The following is a 19050-nucleotide window of genomic DNA, read 5'->3' as shown; positions in this document are numbered from 1 at the left end:
TAAAATTCTTCATCGCATCTGCAGGTGATGAAATTCCACATGTTTCTCTAGATATCAGAGCAGAAGAGAACGAAGTGGAATTATCCACCAGTTGGGAGAGGGCTGACAAGGAGAATTCTCTTCTGAGCTCATCTGGATGAACTTGGACTGAAGATCTTTACTTTGTTTAGAACTAGTTTTGGTTTGGACAGGATAAACTTGAGTTAGAACTAGTTCCTTTTTAAAATGAATGTTCTGTGTATGCAGTGGGTGGGGCTGCATATGACAAACAAAAACGCACAACAAAATCCCAACAGCCCCTGCTGCCAGGGCAAAGCAGAGCAGTGGGAGGGGGGAGGGTGTTTAACCCTTTCCCTACCTGGCACTTCCCTACAGCAACTCTTCCTTCAGGTGCAAAGGGGACTTGCCATGGAAAGGGTGGTGCCTGGTTTTCTATGCACATGTTTGCAAGTATAATGGACAAGGAATTGTGTTTTTTATAATGTTAATACTAGTCATTCTCAAACACAGCATCATGCACTAGCCAATCATGTCCTACTGATGTCTTACTTCCTTAATTCTTTGTGCTTGGATTCCAGCCTGATTCTTGAAATATTCCACCATGTGGCTGCTCTAGGTATGACTTTCCCCACTTTGTGTCCAACAGGGATACTCTTTCCACTGGCGGAGGAAGGGGGTGCGGTGGGTGCGGTCCACCCCGGGTGTCATCCCTGAGGGGGGTGACATCGCTGCCCTGTCCCCCTGGGACACTCACCTAGGACTAGACCTGACCCTGGGTGCACAGCATGTGCGCCACTCTGGGTGCCGGAACAGCTAACTCCGCTTCTGACTCTTTCTCTAAGAAAACTCTGGTCTTTCCTGTTACCTCTTCCTCTCTGCTCACTTGCATTGCTTGCAAAGGGTGAGCAGAAAGCCCACCATTAGCATCTGATGCAAGCAATATCATCCAGTGGCCCCAAATCATGTGATCACCTCTCCTGGTTGTTCTGCTTCTTGTGCTCCAGTATTACACTCAATAAGAGGCTGTAGCTGTCAGCATAAATATTGTGCCCACCAGCTCCAGGAGGTCACAATACAGCAGCCATATTGAGAGCCTGATTGGGTAGACACAGAGTGCAGTCCCTTCATGGCCAATATCTAAGGAAAGGTTTGCTCTGTGCCCAGATAAAACAACTGGAAAATGCCTGCAAGGCCTGGGAACCAAGAATCCAAGGAATACAGACCCTGTGATTGAGGTAATGAAGCACAATTGACAGAGCACCTGTCTGTTCTAAATTTATGTATATATATATATATATATATATATATATATGCAGGTTTTGGTGTCTTCGGGTGTCTTCCCGTGTAAGAGTCGGGGTGTCTGTGCGACGTTTCGACGAGGTCTCACTCGTCATCTTCAGGCTGGTGCTTTCGGCTTCTTGTTACTGGAACAGAGCCAGTAACTGGCTCTGTTCCAGTAACAAGAAGCCGAAAGCACCAGCCTGAAGATGACGAGTGAGACCTCGTCGAAACGTCGCACAGACACCCCGACTCTTACACGGGAAGACACCCGAAGACACCAAAACCTGCATTCCTGTACCCGTGAAAATCTACGAAAGCATATATATATATATAGAGAGAGAGAGAGAGAGAGAGAGAGAGAGATGACATGAATGACACCTTATGGAAATCTATTAAAGTGTTGTTGTTGTAAACATTTGTATACTGCCCTTCATCCATAGATTTCAGGGTGGTTCACAACATATGCAACAGGCCACCGCAGTACATTTGTTACAACAAATTGACTGTAAGAGCTAAACGTGTAGATATTTATAGATACATGTGTCTTCTTTTTCCAGTAAATAACCAAAGTGTTTCAATTCTGAACAAAATTATTACTATTTTCTCTTTCTCTTTCTCATCTAATATTTCCAGAAGCAGAGCACTGCCAGGCAATCAAGAAGTGAAAAGCAGGAGTACCATGTTGTTCCAATGCTATATAAGCAGGAGGAGTAACTCCTTGTGCTGCAAGGCCCACAATGCTCCAAAAGGAAAGAACACCATCCAGCAGCAACATCACACAATGTCAACCATACAAATCTTTACTAAGTGTCACCTGAACATTTGGTTCTTCTTCTGATGACCAGCGTCACTGGCTTTGATAGGCTCTGTGCGTGAGAAAGACAACAGGAATGCTAGAAAGCCTGTTTCTCATCTCTCTGTATTGAACAGACTAGGATTTGTGCTAATACATCTGTGCCACAACAAGGGACAGCCACTAGCATGGGAGCTCCTGATAGATGCTTCTGTATCACTGGAGGAGGTCTGTTGATGGGTCATGGTACCAGCATTAGACCTCCAGCAGTAATGCTCCATTGATACTGGGATGCTAGACAGGATCTTATCTGCTAATTTATTCAACATAGTCTGTGAATAATTGTTTCTTTCCCCACCCTTCCCTTTGTTAATCCACACTTTACATGGCATATAAATTTGCTGCTGCTGCTGCTTCATCAAATATTTCCTGGTGGATAATAACGCGGTTTTGTTTTGTTTTTGAGAAATGCATCTCTGCAAACACAAAGGGTCATAAAGTGGACCCATGCAGATGAATTACGATTTGGCTCCCCTTCCTAGCATGTTCCTACCACATATATACTGGCGCAGGACTCCTCTTTAAGCATTATGGATATTCACCAGCTGCATTGTGCTGGAGAAGCGGCAAATCCATTTCCCATGTAAAATATGATCCAGCCATTAGAAAGACATCTGGAACTTTTCCTCCCCATGTCATAATTTCCTCCTCTGTCATTTTCATTCCAACCCATTTCTATTCTTATTTGCTACTGAAGTGATAACACTTCATTCTTTTCCTTTGGGCGGAGAGTTTTGTCAGAATTCTTGCATATCTTAAGAAAAAAGTGTGTGTGTGTGTGTGTGTGTGTGTGTGTTGTGCGTGTGTGACATACTTTTTAAGCAATAAGGGGACTCTTCTTGCACCGTCCCTTGATCCATGCGCAGAAACCCTTCATAACAGGCACTTGCATTAGGAGAGCTGATGGATGGAAGAGTGGAAGGGGTGGGAAAGGGAGAGAAAACCAGGGAGTGCTACAAGGTAGCCTGAGGATAACAGGCGTTATAAAGAGGAATTTTTTGCCTGCTGTTTTTGTTTGTTTTATCACAGAGGCTCAGCGGAGCTGGCCAGCAGCCTCACACAGCAGGTGCTGCCTGAGAATGCAAGAGGGGGGGAGAGAAAAATTCCTACTAAATAGGAGCATTATTCGACACCACTGCCTTTCGCAATATTTTCCTTTTGTTTCAAGCAAACTCCCAAGCCTCTTGGGCATCAGTGGTCAAGGCCATAGCAGGACACTTCTGCAAGGAGGAGGGGGCGCAGCTTGTTCACAGGCATTTCAAGCTGAAAAGGAGGGGGGAAGACACCTGGAATGATGGTTGTGAAGGGTCTGAGTTATCGAGACAGGAGTGGGCAAAGTGACAGGGAAGACCTTTCATCTACTTTTCCATATAGTATAATAGTATAGTATGATATTTTACATTTGCATTGCAAATATCCTTGCAGCAGCTCTACAGGAATGTTAGAGTCTGCTTCGCAGAGCAGGAACTGTGATGCAGGGTGATTTGAGTAATGTTATTCGACAATAGTACAGTATACTATTTACAGTCTGCACTGTAAATATTCCTTCAGCAGCTTATAACTTCTGCTTCACAGAGCAGGAATCATGATGCAGAATGACTGGAGTCACATACTGTATATTAAGTTGTATCTGCGCTGTACATTTAAAGCAGTGTCGTATCATGTTAGTAATGGCTCCTCCCCCCCAAAAAAATAATAATCCTGAGACCCTAATTCCCCTCACAGAGAAAAAATTCCAAGAGTTCCATGAGGAGGAAAATTGACTGTTCAACCATTTCAAGAATGGTTGTTCTATAAGGGGACTACAGGCCCGCCCTGCTTTCCCTCTCCCACTTTATTTAAGAAACCAGGCACTTGAAATGTTATCACATGTTTCTTGTATGATCTACCTTAGCCCTTCATTGACCAGCTATGGCAGAACATGGATAGAAATGTGCATTTGAATACAGATCCTAATGCAGATCCCGATGAAAGGAAGGGAAAGGAGACTGCATGGGTGACACCAACATCAGGATGTGCATTCCAACCTGGATGTCATCCATGTGAAATGCATTTTTTTCAACAGAGATATGTGCTTGCATGTGTATCTGAATGCACATTCCCATCTGCATTCTGCCCCAACAAGTCATGTATACACACAACTAGAGCTGGCTGAAGACAAAAGCCTTGCCGTGCGGTGCTGGCAATCAATGAAACCACAAGTGCAGCATGGCAAGGCAGGAAATGTCAGACCAATTACCAGTGGAATAGCAGTGTGTTTCCTCTTCCTTTCTCCCCTCCTGCCCTCAAACACCGCAGGAGATCAGAGGACAATGCATGTAAACAAGTGCAAGGGGAAAGAAGTGCAAGAAAAAGAAAATAAGGTTGGGGATTTGGACAACTTTTTCCCCGCCCACTATGAAACAGCAACTTTTGCCATCAGTGAGAATCAAATCTCATTAAAATTTGGCTCAGGGCTAAACAATAACAAAAGTATAAGGACAGAAGCCTTCCAAGGCAACATGAAAAGAGATGATGATGCAAACACACCCTTGAAACTGATTAGTGTCTCATAATGGAGCCAACGCTGGTGCAATGTGGGTCACTTCAAGCTGACATGCACACTTGGCACGGTGTTCTCCATGCAATGTTGTGTTAAGGAAAGTGCAGCAGCTGCAGACTGCGCTGTATCACCATGACCAAAGTTGCTGGGGAAAGCAATCCAAGTGTCATTCACAAAGCATTGCATGCTGAACAACTGCTTGGCAAAGGTCCACTACACCATGTAGACGCAGCCCCTCAATGCTAATAATAAGCTATAATAATACACAGCTGACACAATAATACGCAGTCTCACAATTTGGCTGCTCCACTTTGCTAGCAGCTTCAGTTATTGCCTGGCTATGAGTTTCCCAGGGTGACAACTAATCAGCGAGAAACTGAGGTAAAAAAATCCCTCATAGGGACTCACTCTGGTTTAAGTCTAGAAGCCAAATCAGAATGCGGGCAGTTCTCTCACAACATAAAGGAATAGTTAAACATAACTGGGAGCATTTAAAAAATGGGGAAATAAACATGTCAGGGTGGAACGTGTTCCATGAATTTTGGCAATCACATTTCTCAAGTATGAAATTTGGAAAGGGGTGTAGAATTCAGCATTATTAAAATATCACATTCCTTCATTGTTATTCTATTTTAAAGCACATTTTTGTCTCTTAGGGCTATGGAAATAGTAAGAGCATGCAGCAACCACAAGATTTGGTTCAGACACCAGTTGGGAGTTTTCGGAAACAGTCTGCCTGAGCCTGAAGTGCTTTGGAGGGTGCCTTGATTCAGGGTTCAAGTCCACTTCAGGAAAAAATAAGGTTCTGTTCCCTCTCTAGGCATCCCACTTCATTATTGGGATATAAAAACATGACCAACTCCCCCCCCCCTTTGACAGAAGTGAATGAACTTTGCAGGCAATGGGAGGGCTTCAGTGTAGTACTAAGAAAATTGCTCTGCAAGCATAAACATTTCTGGCTGCCTGGTGGAATAGTGTTCCTTCTCCTCCTCTCTGCCTGCTGTTCTGGAGGTCCTCCTGACTCTCCAGTGTGAGGAGTTGGGGTGGGGGAGAGAAAGTCCTATTGTGCTAATGGAAATCCTTGCATAGATTTTCATGAAATCCTTGCGTGGGTTTCCACTAGTGGGACCCATTAGTTGAATCTGGCCCCTAGTAGTCTCCATGGAGGAAGAAGTCTACCAAAGTATAGGCATAGGATATGGAGTGTTTTATGCCTGCATATTTAAAGTTTTAATTTTTTTAATTAACTTTTTTATTTGGGGGAATAATATGATTACATTTACAGGCATTATAGATCCTGTTGGGGAGATTTGGGGGGTGAGATCCATTGACTCTAATAGGAACAAGGAAACAGCACAAGACTCAAAAACAACAGCAATATAAAATCAAATATTAGATTAAATCCAGTATTAGAGTGAGTAATTCAAACATTTGTTCACCAATTATCAAAATGGAGAATATTATGTGTCAACCAGGTAGTTTTCAATCATTAGCTTGTGGCCAAGGTAAATAAGGGTACTAATTATTCTAAGAAATCTTAGGTACTAGATTTAGATAATGAGCAGAGAAAAGATTTAAATTGGGAAAATCCTGGCTTTTATGTTTGTATAAGAAAGTGCGGAGAGGGCTATAAATTTGCCACATGAAAATGGGTCTAGGGAAAATGTGAGGTAACAAACCTTTAGATATTAGAGCTCGCTGAGAATTCCAGATAAGAATAGGCTTGGCAGTTATGGTTGGACAGTTTAGAGTGGCGTGTAAATAGCAACTTCTCTATATTGTAGGTAGGTGTTTAGCTCATCTGGAGAGACAGGGCGGGGGAAGCATAAAATTGCCTCGATTGCAAAGCTAGAATTTAAATAGAAATACAAAGCACTCGCTGGAATGGGGAAATTGTGACCAAGTGACCTCTGCACCTGTTCAGACTTCTGTCCAGATGATGCTGATGAGCATCTTCGAGGTCCCTGATCTATTTTCTTAGCATCCTTTAGCCTTAAACTAGGCTTAGACCATGTAGACCTTCAAACAGAAAACTGTACATATGTGAACCCTCTATTGTAATGTTAAATCGCCAAATAAAAGCTTTTGTTTATGAAGCTGAGCATATTTCACAGAAGTCATGCTTGTCCAATAGGGCAAGGAAGAAGCCAAAAACCATTTCACCAAATCATTTCTCATTTAATACTATTTGGGATCTGCCATTGTCACCTTTTTCTGTCAGGGCTCCTGCACCTTCAGCAGCTACATCTAATTTGCCTCTTTTCTTTGCCGCTCCCCCCACCCCCCGCCATTGAAACCACTTCGTAGAGCAGGCACATGAAACAGACTGCATTGTTTTCCTACAGGGATAGCATGTCAGTGACGCATGCTTTCTATGCCAGTAAATCCAGCTGAAGTAAAACAGCAACTTCAGCTCTGAGGCCACACAGAACAACAATGTGCAGGTATGGCAGGAGTTAAACAATACAGCAGGCCTATGGCCAAGCAACCAGAGAATTAAGGCTGCTTTTCAAAACGGCATGCAAATCCCCTTCAGCTTTCAAAATCCCATCCCATATATCAGCAGATTAATAAGAAAAGATTAAAGTAGAAATTAGTTAGCTAAGGAGAACGGAATAAGGTTGTGATGTTTGCAGGCAACAGCTATAGCGAAAATGGAGAAGGTGACAAGTATCAATGGAAAATTTCTGACCTGTGTGGAAAGTAGCCCAAAAGATCACATTTGTAAGAGTAAAAATAACACTGTACCTGACAGGATCCATGGGATTTATACTAATGAATGTCTGCATGCTGGAAACTATACAGCAGAATCCAACATAATTCATTGCTCATAGCCACCTATCTCCCTATGGACTGCTGTGCCCAGCAAAAATGGACAGGACAGACTCAGCCATCTTAACTCACTTTCTGCTCAGCAGTACTTATTGTGGAAAAGGTAAAGGTAAAGGGACCCCTGATTGTTAGGTCCAGTCACAAACGACTCTGGGGTTGCAGCGCTCATCTCGCTTTATTGGCCGAGGGAGATGGCGTACAGCTTCCGGGTAATGTGGCCAGCATGACTAAGCCACTTCTGGCGAACCAGAGCAGCACACGGAAACACCGTTTACCTTCCCACTGGAGGGGTACCTATTTATCTACTTGCAATTTGATGTGCTTTCGAACTGCTAGGTTAGCAGGAGCTGGGACCGAGCAATGGGAGCTTACCCCGTCACGGGGATTCGAACCACTGACCTTCCAATTGGCAATTCCAAGGTCTGTGGTTTAACCCACAGAAAGGCTTCTTCAAATCAGATGCAGGTGGAGACAGAATGTGGAAGGGGCAGGATGAAGAAGTGGTGCCATTAAGTCCAAACCTATCCCTTCTTACATTTTCTTTGATGGTGTTCCTACTTCGCACTAGTGGTTTAAGTGGCAAGGTATCTTTGTAAGATGGCTTGGATTTCTGATCAACAGTTAAATGTTACCTTTCAGCTGGCTGAAGATCTTTTGATCAACATCTTAATCCGCTGGCCTACCTGGCAGCCAGACAGTGAGCCAAGACCGAGTTCAAAATCTGAGGGTCGATCAGCACCCACAAAGTCCACAGTCCAAGATCAAATGCTGAAAGGCCGAAGCTCAGGAAGTAAGGTTTAGGGTCAATCCAAGTCTGAAGTCAGGATGCAGCCCAGCATCAAGCCCAAAGTACAGTCCCGTGGAGGTGAAGGAGTATCCTAGACAAGACATGAGCAGCCACAGCACCTCAGCTCTGCTGCCCTTTTGTACTATGCCTGTTGAAGCAGCATCTGTGCTTGATGATGCGTATGACCCCCACCTGCTCCAAGCCTACTCCAGCTGGGGAATCACATACCAGAACAAGTGAGCCCCACCTGGTCTCACTTGAGCTGGGCTATGGGCCCTTGCCTGCCTCTGCCTCCTGGAGCACCCCACTCACTGCTTCATGTGCCTCAGAACCCACCATGTACGTGGAGACAGGTGCCTCTCAGTCTCTGGTGATGAGTCCTGCTGCTCTGGCTCCTGCATACCAACCTCCATCCCTCCGTCCTCCTCTGTCACCTCATGAGCACTTCCAACACTAACTTCTCCTTCCCCATCCTCAGCTTGCCCGGGTGTGTCCCAGTCCCAGCTACCCCCCTCGCTGGGATCCTCTTCCTCCTCCCCTTCCCCATAGTCCTGCCAGTTCATGACATTAAAGCTCAGTGTCTTTTATATTTTGAACCTATGTGGTCAGACCTAAGCACTACTGGGTTCAGTGGAGCTTACTCCCAGGAAACTGTGCAAATTAGGATTGTACTTGTGCTTTTCCTAATAAACTGGCTATTATGCTATGCCCAGTGTGGGGAAACTTTGGCCTTCCAGAGTTACTGAACTACAGTTGCCATTGTCCTTGGCCATTGGCCATGCTTGCTGGGGCTGATGGAAGTTGTCATTCAGCAACATCTGGGAGATCAAAGGTTCTCCACACCTGTGCCCATGTGTGCTGATACAGATTGATTGATGGAGGATCAACCCAGCTACCTGCAATTTTGGACACACTCTTGGGGGCATAGCTATAGCCTAGGGGCTGAGTTTCTGCACTTCAAAATTGACCACTACATCACTTGTCAACAGGATTAAGTGAAGGACCAGACTCACATTTTCACTGGGACAGTTCTGAACATTAGAATTGCGTCAAATGTGTGTTAAATGCCTATAAAAACCATAACCTAAACAACTCCTTATGGAACTTGAGTGGAAGGCTAGGCTGGCACCAAGTGCAGGGACCCATCTGAGGCAGAGGGAGTCAATCACAACAGGAAAAAAGCACTGGAACAGCATCACCATGCTCCCTGTACACTCTGTGTGACTGGGGCAGTCTCTCACTTTGTGCAGGGCTACTTGAGCGTATCTTGTTTGACATGCACCACCATGCTGTATTGTGGCTGTACAACACACCAGCACAATCTGGCTAACTGGCACTCGCTCCAAGTCACTTACACCCTCATGATCACTAAAGGGAGGCTGAAGGAAGGAGCAGCTCTCAAGCTGTGGCAGGCCAGAATATACAAATTAGGGGTAGGGTACCAACTAACTTGAAGTGCTAGTACAGCAGCAATATTTTGCAGATACCTGTGCAAGCTATAAAAAGGAGACGACAGCTGATATGGTGACCACCAGATCGAAGGGAAGCTACTGAGGTTAAATAAGTTACATTAGAAAATGATCTGACAGTTTGTTTACCCTCCTCAAAACAGATATGGTTTGTCACCCTTGCATTCATCCCTTTGGATAGGAAAGGAAATCAATAAGTCACTTCAACCCTAGTACAACAGGCAGATTTAGCAGCAAGATGACGTTCCGGGATGCAACATGAGGAGGAGACCATTGTCAGGACCAACTTATTTGTTTATTTTATTTAAAATACTTTCACCCCATATATCAGGTGAAAAAGCCTCGCAAAATGGCTTACAATCGATAATAAACATAGTTCTTGCTCTTAGCCTTACAGCAAGATACAAAAGGTAAACAGATTTAGAGGGAGGAGTGGGGGAAAGGGCAAATTCAGGCATAATGAATATTGTATGCCTGTATTTGTCACTCATTGATACTGGAATTCAGGGTCTGACACCTGACAGTTTATATTTTTGACAGTACTTGATAGCTAACACGCAGTGGTGTTGCTACTTGGCAGTACTGATCGCTGATATCTGGTGGTTTGGTTTAAACTTTCTGTCTTTAGGAAACACTTTCCACATGGATTTGTCTGCCAAGGAATCCCTGTACATCTGCTACGGAGGATTCCAATACATCGCCATCTGGCAGGGAGGCTGTAGTTGCAAGATTCCTGCACTGAGCAGCAGATAGCACACTAGATTAGTCCCAAGGTACTTTAAAATCAAATATTGTCTGAGTGCAAAGGATTCTAGGGTTCTAAGGGGCACACTCAGTCCATGACAACTCTGAGTGTGCCCTAAAAACACTCTGAAAAGAAAATTATACTATCAGAACATTGCAAAGCAGATTCATAACAGTGGGAATTGTGTTCTTTTGGTTTGTTTGTTTTTCAGAAACCTTGCCTGACGTTATTCATCTTCTCATGAAGGAAAAGCACTCCAGAGAAGATTCAAGGAATCCAGAATTCTCCCAAGAGACAGGTTAAAAATCACTGCTGTATTGTATTTAACAGTATTTCATGGTTGGCATTCAACAGCATTTAATATATGAGAGCATTTGACAGAAAACCTTCAGCAATATTTAGAACCTGAGAGTACTTAATGGCTAACATGGAGTGTTGATTAGTTTTTAACTACTGACAGCTCATCAGATTCCACATTTGATGACTATTAAAATAAAAGCATATAAGAAATAGTTGGAAGTCGCCCAGGGTGGCTGGGGAAACCCAGCCAGATGGGTGGGGTATAAATAATAAACTATTATTATATTATTATTATTATTATTATTATTAGCCTAAAGAATTATACACACACAGACAGAGAGAGAGAGAGAGAGAGGTACCTCGGGTTAAGAACTTAATTCGTTCTGGAGGTCCGTTCTTAAGCTGAAACAGTTCTTAACCTGAGGTACCACTTTAGCTAATGGGGCCTCCTGCTGCCACCACCACAATTTCTGTTCTCATCCTGAAGTAAAGTTCTTAACCCAAGGTACTATTTCTGGGTTAGTGGAGTCTGTAACCTGAAGCATCTGTAACCCAAGGTACCACTGTGTGTGTGTGTGTGTGTGTGTGTAATCTATCTTTAAGCTTATTCATATTTCATATATATATATATATATATATATATATATATATATATATATATGCATGCTTTTATTTTATATATATTTATATAACATCCAAAATGCAGATTCAAATTCTGGATTTTAAATCTTTCTTTCAAACTTGGTATGGCGAAATTTGGAAATTCACAGAATTTAATTTTCAAAGGTATTTCATTTTCCCCCCCCTTTCAGATCTACTTTGTGACTTTGCAGTACAGTATTGGACCTTACCAGGTCCCTTTAAAAAGTCAAGGAATGAGTCTCTCTGCAGTATTGTCCAAAGAACAAGGATTTACTTTGCTAAGGACTTGAGGTTCTTTTCAACGTCTAAGCTATGACTGTGCCAGACATTTCTGCTGTATTTGGCCGCAAGCATTCTCCCATCAGTTAGTGAGAAAATAAACTGTGTTCAAAAATTATCAAAGGCGAGAGGAAATTTTGGTGAAATTTTGGTTATAGTTTTCAAGGTAATTCTCCAGTCCTTGCTTAAGATCATTTGAAAATTGGAGGAGTGGTTGCCATTCATAGATAGAACCACATTTCAGGAAGAAAATATTTGCTTGTGAATTTAAAAATGAAAATCTTGTCCAAATAGTTACACAAAATGACACTGGCTACACTTAAGTCCTAAAGGAATGGAAAATGAGCAGCGGCAAACCAATAGACAAGAGCCTAAACACAATGCAATGTCTGCTAAGGCTTCTCTGTTATATAATTACTGAGCTCAATACACTAGAAAAGTTACTGTTTTATTAAATGAGCTTTTCACTACTGTAATGTCACCATAGATGCCACATGACACGGGGTGGAATAAGAGATACAGAAACCTCAAAGAGCTACGGGTAATGTCCATGACAGCGGAACTAATGTACAGGCGATCATTCTTACATTATTCAGCAGTTTCAATCACTTTCTTTTTTATAATGGTTATATGATGTAAGAATATATAAATACTGTAGGGGGAGGATCTATATATAGCTTAACAATGGAAATATTAATGTGTTGTTCCCACGCTATCTTCAATGGCTGCAAAAGGACAGGAGATTTGCAAAGATGAAGGACAGGATATCCATTCGAATCTTTCCTTCTGCTCCAATAAGGGAGAAAAGTGTAACAAACATTTGGCAGGTGGCAGGAGTTCCCTGTATCCAAATAAGGAGGGATCCGTTTATTTAAAAAAAGATTAATCTGAAGGACACTTACTGAATGAACCTCTTGGTACCGCAGAGATGTATGTTCAGATCTCTGCTTGGATCAGTCACACTATTTCAACTTAAGTTACCACAAAATGTTCAAAGAAGAGGACATGTTCTCCACCACAACCTCCTTGGTATCCCTAGGGTGGGATACAGAATAATAAATAATGTCCCAAAGGATGCCATAAGCAGGACCAAGAGGCCTCCTTTACACCTAGTACTCTTCTTGACATGAAAGGAACCCTCTTCTCACTTCACATCACTTACATAAGTGAGAAGAAAGTCTTCTCCATGCTGAGAAGAGCACTGGTTATAAGTAGCTTTGGGTGACAGCCTCCACAGGCATAACAGCAAGTGTGGCAAGCAAGACAAACCATCTCAGAGAAGGGCAAGGAATATGCTTAACCAAAGGACAGATAATGCCAAATATGGCTGTCATTGAACAATTGTATCTCAATATTACCATACCATCTTCAAGGAAGAAAATGCCCTTACCTGGCTACCATGTCTGGTTTAGAAGCTCCAGCAGTACAAAAATGGAATTTTCTACCAATGAACTCAGCAGGTGCCTTCTGTTCCAGCCTTTAAATGCCTGCTGGAAACTTTCCTGTGCCACCAGACATACGCAGGCAACCAAGAATCTGTCTCCTTTTATAGTTAGTTGTTGGTCTCTGATTTTAAATTTGTTGGTTAGGTTATATAAAGATATTATTGTATACTGCTTTGAATTTTTTAATGATATAGTGGTATAAATATTTTGAAATAAATAAATACATAAATGCAGGGTTGGTAAGTAGTATGGTTTGTGGGAGAGTTCTGAGGGACCCACATTTGATGTCTGGGCCAGAGGTTTCCCACCCCTGCCTTAAAGGTTACTTGTCATGCAAGCCTGAGGCTTAGTCTCACATCCTTTTGTTTTTATGGTGGACGTATCTGTGAACAAGTCCTTTTCCTATTGTGCTTAAGGCTATTTAATTTCTTGCCTTTGACAATTATTCCAGAAGCCTAACCCAGAAATATTTGTTCCTGTCAGGCCTAGAGTCACCTTTTTGTGTGGCCTCTACTTCCTATTTGGACAGCATGTCCCTGTCTTCTCCTATGCATGGCCTTTCAGCCTAGATAATATGTCCTAAATCCCCTCCCCCACCTACCCACCTGCCTCCAGGTTTTCGTGGAGTGCAGTTGAATTTTTCACTACCTACTAATATTTCCATTTTTCAACAAATACCAACCAGACAAACAGGAATGAAGGAAAAAGATTGATGGGCTCTGCTACGATACTTATCTGGCCCACATTACTGTAGTATCTGGATGCTTCAAAATATGTAAAGCATTTGTGCTATTTTCCACTTTTGCAGATGGAATAGTTGCGGACTGCAAGGCTTCATGTCAAATTTGTTAATATTTCCCTCAGGGCAAATTGTTCAAGTAGGATCTTGCTCTCTGAAGTGTTGATCTTCTCTTGTGTTCTAGGCCCACATTTCCTGTGCTGCTCGCTTCCCTTGAGCAGTGAGCAGCTGATAAACATCGGAGGTGTTTCTACGGAGGAGGCACAATTTGTTCATATGGGAAACATGATGTTGCCTCCACAAGTGAAAGGGAACTAGTTTCAGAGCAACTGTCCCATTGATTCTCTGTAAACACTCCCCCTCAACTGTTCTATGTGCACTTGCTCTGCTCTGTGCACTCTGCAGTATCTACAGTTCTCAAGCCTACAGTTGTCATAGGTGGAAGTTCGCATTATGCCACCCCTTGATTTCCTGAAACTTCAGCAGCTGCTTCTGTTTTGAAAAGTGGCATTAGGAGGGGGCAATTCACAAGGAACAGGTGGCAGCATAGCAGCCAACTCCTAGGGGCCGGAGACTCTTCACACACACACCCAACTTAATGGACATTGCCATTCGTGTGTGTGTGTGTGTGTGTGTGTGTGTGTGTGTGTGTGTGTGTGGTGTCATGTGAGTGATTATGTGGGGTGGGGCTTACCTGCCCCCCTATTTTATTCAAGTTGGCACCCCTGAGTGGCAGATGAGAGAAGGAAATGCTGGCCTGGAACACCTGTTGGAGAAGAAGCAACCAGTGCCAGTGGAGAGTGGTTGAGGTGGTGGGGAGATAGGACAAGCACACCCTTTCCATCTCTGTGTCTCTGAAGGGCAGTGTGGTCATGGTAAATTCTGAAGTGCAGGAGATGACTAGGCGAGCATCCCTAGTCATGCCCCCCAAAGAGAGTCCAATTTCTTCAGATCAGCTGAAACAATCACAACAGGGATCACAACAGTAAAGGGTGGTGTATTGATTAGCATGTTGAACTTTCACTGGGAAGACCAGGATTCACACCCCTCATCAGCCATGAAGTTCTCTGATCAGCCATGAGGTTCTCAGTCTGAGCCTATCCCATCGATATATAAAAAAGGAGCGATGTGCCAGGACAGACCTGCCTCCAGGCTTAAAACCAGCTGTGCTGTGTGTGGTGGGGCAGTGCTATGTAGCAGCCCTCCTGACACTGGTGTCGCTGTGGCTTGTCCGGGCAGGATCAAAGCGGGGCAGCACCGAGGTGGGAGTCACACATTTGGGAGTGCAGGATCAGTAGCAGCACTCCCATTGGTTTAACTGTGCAACTCCAACCGCAGGAGCATAGGAAGCTGCCTCCTACCAAGCAGAACTGTTGGTCCATTTAGCTCAGTTTTATCCTGACTGGCAGTGGCTCTCTGGGGTTTTCGAAATGAGCCTTTCCCAGCACTACGTGGAGATGCCAGGGGATGGATCCTATCCCACTCTGCATGCAAAGCACATGCTCCGCCGCTGAGTTTTGCTCCTTCCCACCAAGCCGCTGTAATGTATGCAAGCCTTGCATTCGCTTCAGAATGAATGTACCCAGAGGAAAGTAAGCTGAACTGAAGACTGGATCGTTTACACATTACTTATGCATTTTCCTCAGATAATACAAGGAATATGATGCGGAGCCTGGGACTTTAAAAAACAACAACCCTCCTTTCTCAAGCCTCAAGCTATTTCTGTAACCACTATGTCATCCTTCTTGGCTCCCGTGTGGTCCCCTACTTAAGCAAGTTCATTCTCATTTCCCTTCAACATAATATCAACCAGAATGCCTACATGTAATCAATGTTTTGGCATGTGCACACAATTATGATGTTCTGGAAAGCACAGTGCACTGCTTTGTCCTTTATTGTCCATTTCCTACAAATACAATTAGCGAAGAACAAATTAGATTGTAACATCATTTTGAGCAGGCTGGCCTTGTTTTGCTCCATTTCCAATTTTCTTAGAATTCAGTGTTTACAGAGATTAAAATACAACCATGAAAAAGTTCAACCAGAAGACATGAATAATATATAAAACACATTTTTTTAAAAAAGAACTCTAAAGAAGAGGATGGAGATGGATACGCCCAGGAGTTTTGTGGTGGGCTGTTCAGGGCAGAGCTGGCTGACACTGCTTGATGAATTCAAGGCTGCAGTTTTGGAAGAGGCTTGGTAAGTCAAAAACAAGAGAGAGTCATGCTCATATATGGCTGCCAATTTATTTCTAGGTCCAGTTTAAGGTGCTCACAAATGACTTAGGCCCAAAATATCCAAGAGACCACCTTCTTCTCTACAGTCCCTTTTAGGTGTTAAGATCAGCAAACTGATATTTATGACACCCTCAGAAGCATGGGGATGGCATCCCAGGAAAGGGCAGCCCGTTTGGCTCTGTGACAGCCCCTAAATTGTAGAAACTTCCCCATAGAAGTGCATCAGGTATCACCATTGTATAGATTCCATTATATGCTGAAGAGTGTCCATTTTACCCTGTCTTGGACACCTGATATAGACAAACAGACAGACAGACAGACAGACAGATTACCCACCTGCCCCCCCCCATTCTATCCCCTAAGAATATGACCAGTAGTAACAATGGTGTAATCTAAAAGAAATTGGCTTTGCATTAAACTAGAAGTATACCTCAAAAGTGCACCTCTCTTTCTTGGAGGTTTTATTGATTAGTACATGTCCCATTTGGACATACAACATTTGCTGTATAATATTGTATTTTGCTCCTCTCAGAATTTATGGGAAGTTCTGGACAGCCATTGCAGGATAACTCAAAACACTGGAGATTTTATTTTTCTTAGCTTTATGAGATAGATCCCTGCTGCTTCTCTTTTATAATCTGCGAAGTGTCAGTGACTGTACTAAGGTTTGAACCCCTCCCCTTCCCTTCAAAGTGGTTGTGACAGATTTTACTTGTGGCTTTTACCAATGTATATAATTGGTTGCTATGTTGACTCGTGGTCAGAAAACGGTTGGACAAAGCAAATGGATTTAGATGTTCAAGATTCTCTGGGCTGATTCACCCATGCAATTGTACAGCAAGGATGGGGGACCTGCCACTCTCTGGATGTTTCTGGCCTACAGCTTCCACCCTTCCCGACCACTGCCCATGCTGGGTTAGTGGGAGTTGTAGGCCAACATCAGCTGAGGGGCCACAGATTCCACGTCCCTGATTTATGCAGCTCTATTTCTCTTCCTTTAACTACTCACAGGCGAATGTATGAACTTACTATATTAAAAGCATTTTGTTTGAAGACACTCGGTGGTAATTATGATAGCTACATTACCTCCAGTATTAGAGGCAGTGTGCCTCTGAATACCAGTTGCTGGGGATCACAAACAGGAGAGTGCTGTTGTGCTCCTGTACTGCTTACGGACTTCCCTCAGATATCTGGCTGGCCACTGCCAGGACAGAGTGGCAGTCTAAATGATCTTATGGTCAAATCCAGCAGCACTTGTCTTATTTTCTTAAATGAGATGAGGTAATCTGAAAGTTCCATCTGTGGTATTTCATGGCTCATTACTACTTGTAAGTCATCAAATATGATTTATGGTCGGAGGCATCAGTGCTTCTGAATATCAATTGCTGAAAACCAGAGGGAGGGGAGAGTTTTGTTGTGTTCAGGTCCTGTTTGTGAGTTTTCCTCAGGCATCTGGCTGGCCACTGCGAGAACGAGATGCTGGACTAGATGGGTCATTGGCCTGATCTAGTAGGATTCTTCTGTTCTTATCACTTGATGTTTCAGACATAACATGGTGAACATGCACAAGGGACATTTAGAATTGAAGTCTTGAGGTAGGTTTTAGTATTATGATGATAAGTAATTTTGAAGGAAGAAAAATAGCTGTCTACATTAATTTTTTATTTAATATTTTGCCCCTGGCTCCAGAATTAAAATTGTTTTGTCCATTGCTGATTTCTTCTAATAGAGCCATTGTTTGCTTTAATAGCAGAAAGGATGAGCTGTCAGAAGACATTTTCATACTGCCCATGGAGTCATAAAGAGTAGGAATGTGTATATTCAATCCTCAGTTGTTAATGAGCAAGGAGCAGCAAGAATTGTTTCCTGGGTGGTGGTGATATTACTTCCACGCAGAAAGATCCACTTCAGTTGGTAAATACAGATGAAAAGGTCTACTCACTTCCCATTTGCACTGGGAGGTTGAAACAGTCACATATTTAAAACATACCAACAATACTTCTTGTTTGCTTGTTTGTTTGTTTGTTTGGTGGTTATGTGTTTAAGGTGAATCTGTAGCTGATACGTCTTTGTGCATAGACTGCGCTTCTGGTGAGCTAGACCAGAGTTCTGTGCTCATTTGTGGGAAAGGATCCTGGCCATCGAAAATGTTTACTACATCGGGAAATGAATTCACTATTCAAAGACTCCAAGCAAATATAAAACAAAAATTGAAACAAGAGCCTCATATAACCCACTTTGTGTTTTATCTGTTGCAGACACTCCCATGCGTAACAAGTTCAGAGTGAAAGAAGTAGTTTTATTGGGGTGGGGCATGTAGATTAATTCCCCATATGTTTCTATTTTTTTGCACATGTTGGTACGTTAAAAATCAAATCAGGTCTTTCCTCTACCTCTCATTCCAAAACTTCACTGTGAAATAACACTCGGCAAAATGACTTCAAGCTGTCACCATTACACAACCTAAACTTTATCTCTTCATTAATGCATTACAGAGCAAAAAAACAATGAGAGCATTCCTTTGGAATGTGTGTTTACTGAACACAAAATGATATGTTTACTGAAATAGCAGTTGCTGCCGGGTTACCCAGTGGGGGAAAGCTTTCTCTTTCCATACCATTCAGATCTCCTGGTGTCACCCTTATCCCAAGCAGTACCCTCCAGAGGCAGGATGATTTCTTCTCCACCCTGCTCCTAAAATATTCAGGCAAATCTACTACATTTTAGTTATTATGATCCACGTTACAAGAGCCAGGCTTTGTGTGGAGTGCAGGAAAAGAGGTCATTTCATATTGTGCAATGGTCACACAAAGACAGAAACGTCAAAGCAAATATGGTGTGCACATGAAGCTGCCTTCTACTGAGTCACACCAGCCATCCCAGGATAGTCTACTCT

General features: G+C 43.0%; 1 long non-coding RNA gene across 1 annotated transcript in view; it reads left to right on the top strand.

Moving 5' to 3' along the window:
- LOC309516684 overlaps positions 1-13263 on the top strand; it is a 215188-nt gene extending 201925 nt beyond the window's left edge. The window contains exons 2-3 of the long non-coding RNA XR_014212969.1: positions 10721-10807; positions 11622-13263. This is a non-coding gene — a long non-coding RNA (uncharacterized lncRNA). The remainder of the gene's footprint in view (positions 1-10720; positions 10808-11621) is intronic.
- Positions 13264-19050: the final 5787 nt, after the last annotated feature.

Source organism: Podarcis vaucheri (assembly GCF_965113315.1).
Source record: "Podarcis vaucheri genome assembly, chromosome: 1".
Taxonomy (NCBI): domain Eukaryota; kingdom Metazoa; phylum Chordata; class Lepidosauria; order Squamata; family Lacertidae; genus Podarcis; species Podarcis vaucheri.
Note: the sequence above shows the minus strand (reverse complement) of the source record. Positions and strands in the feature narration are given on the sequence as shown.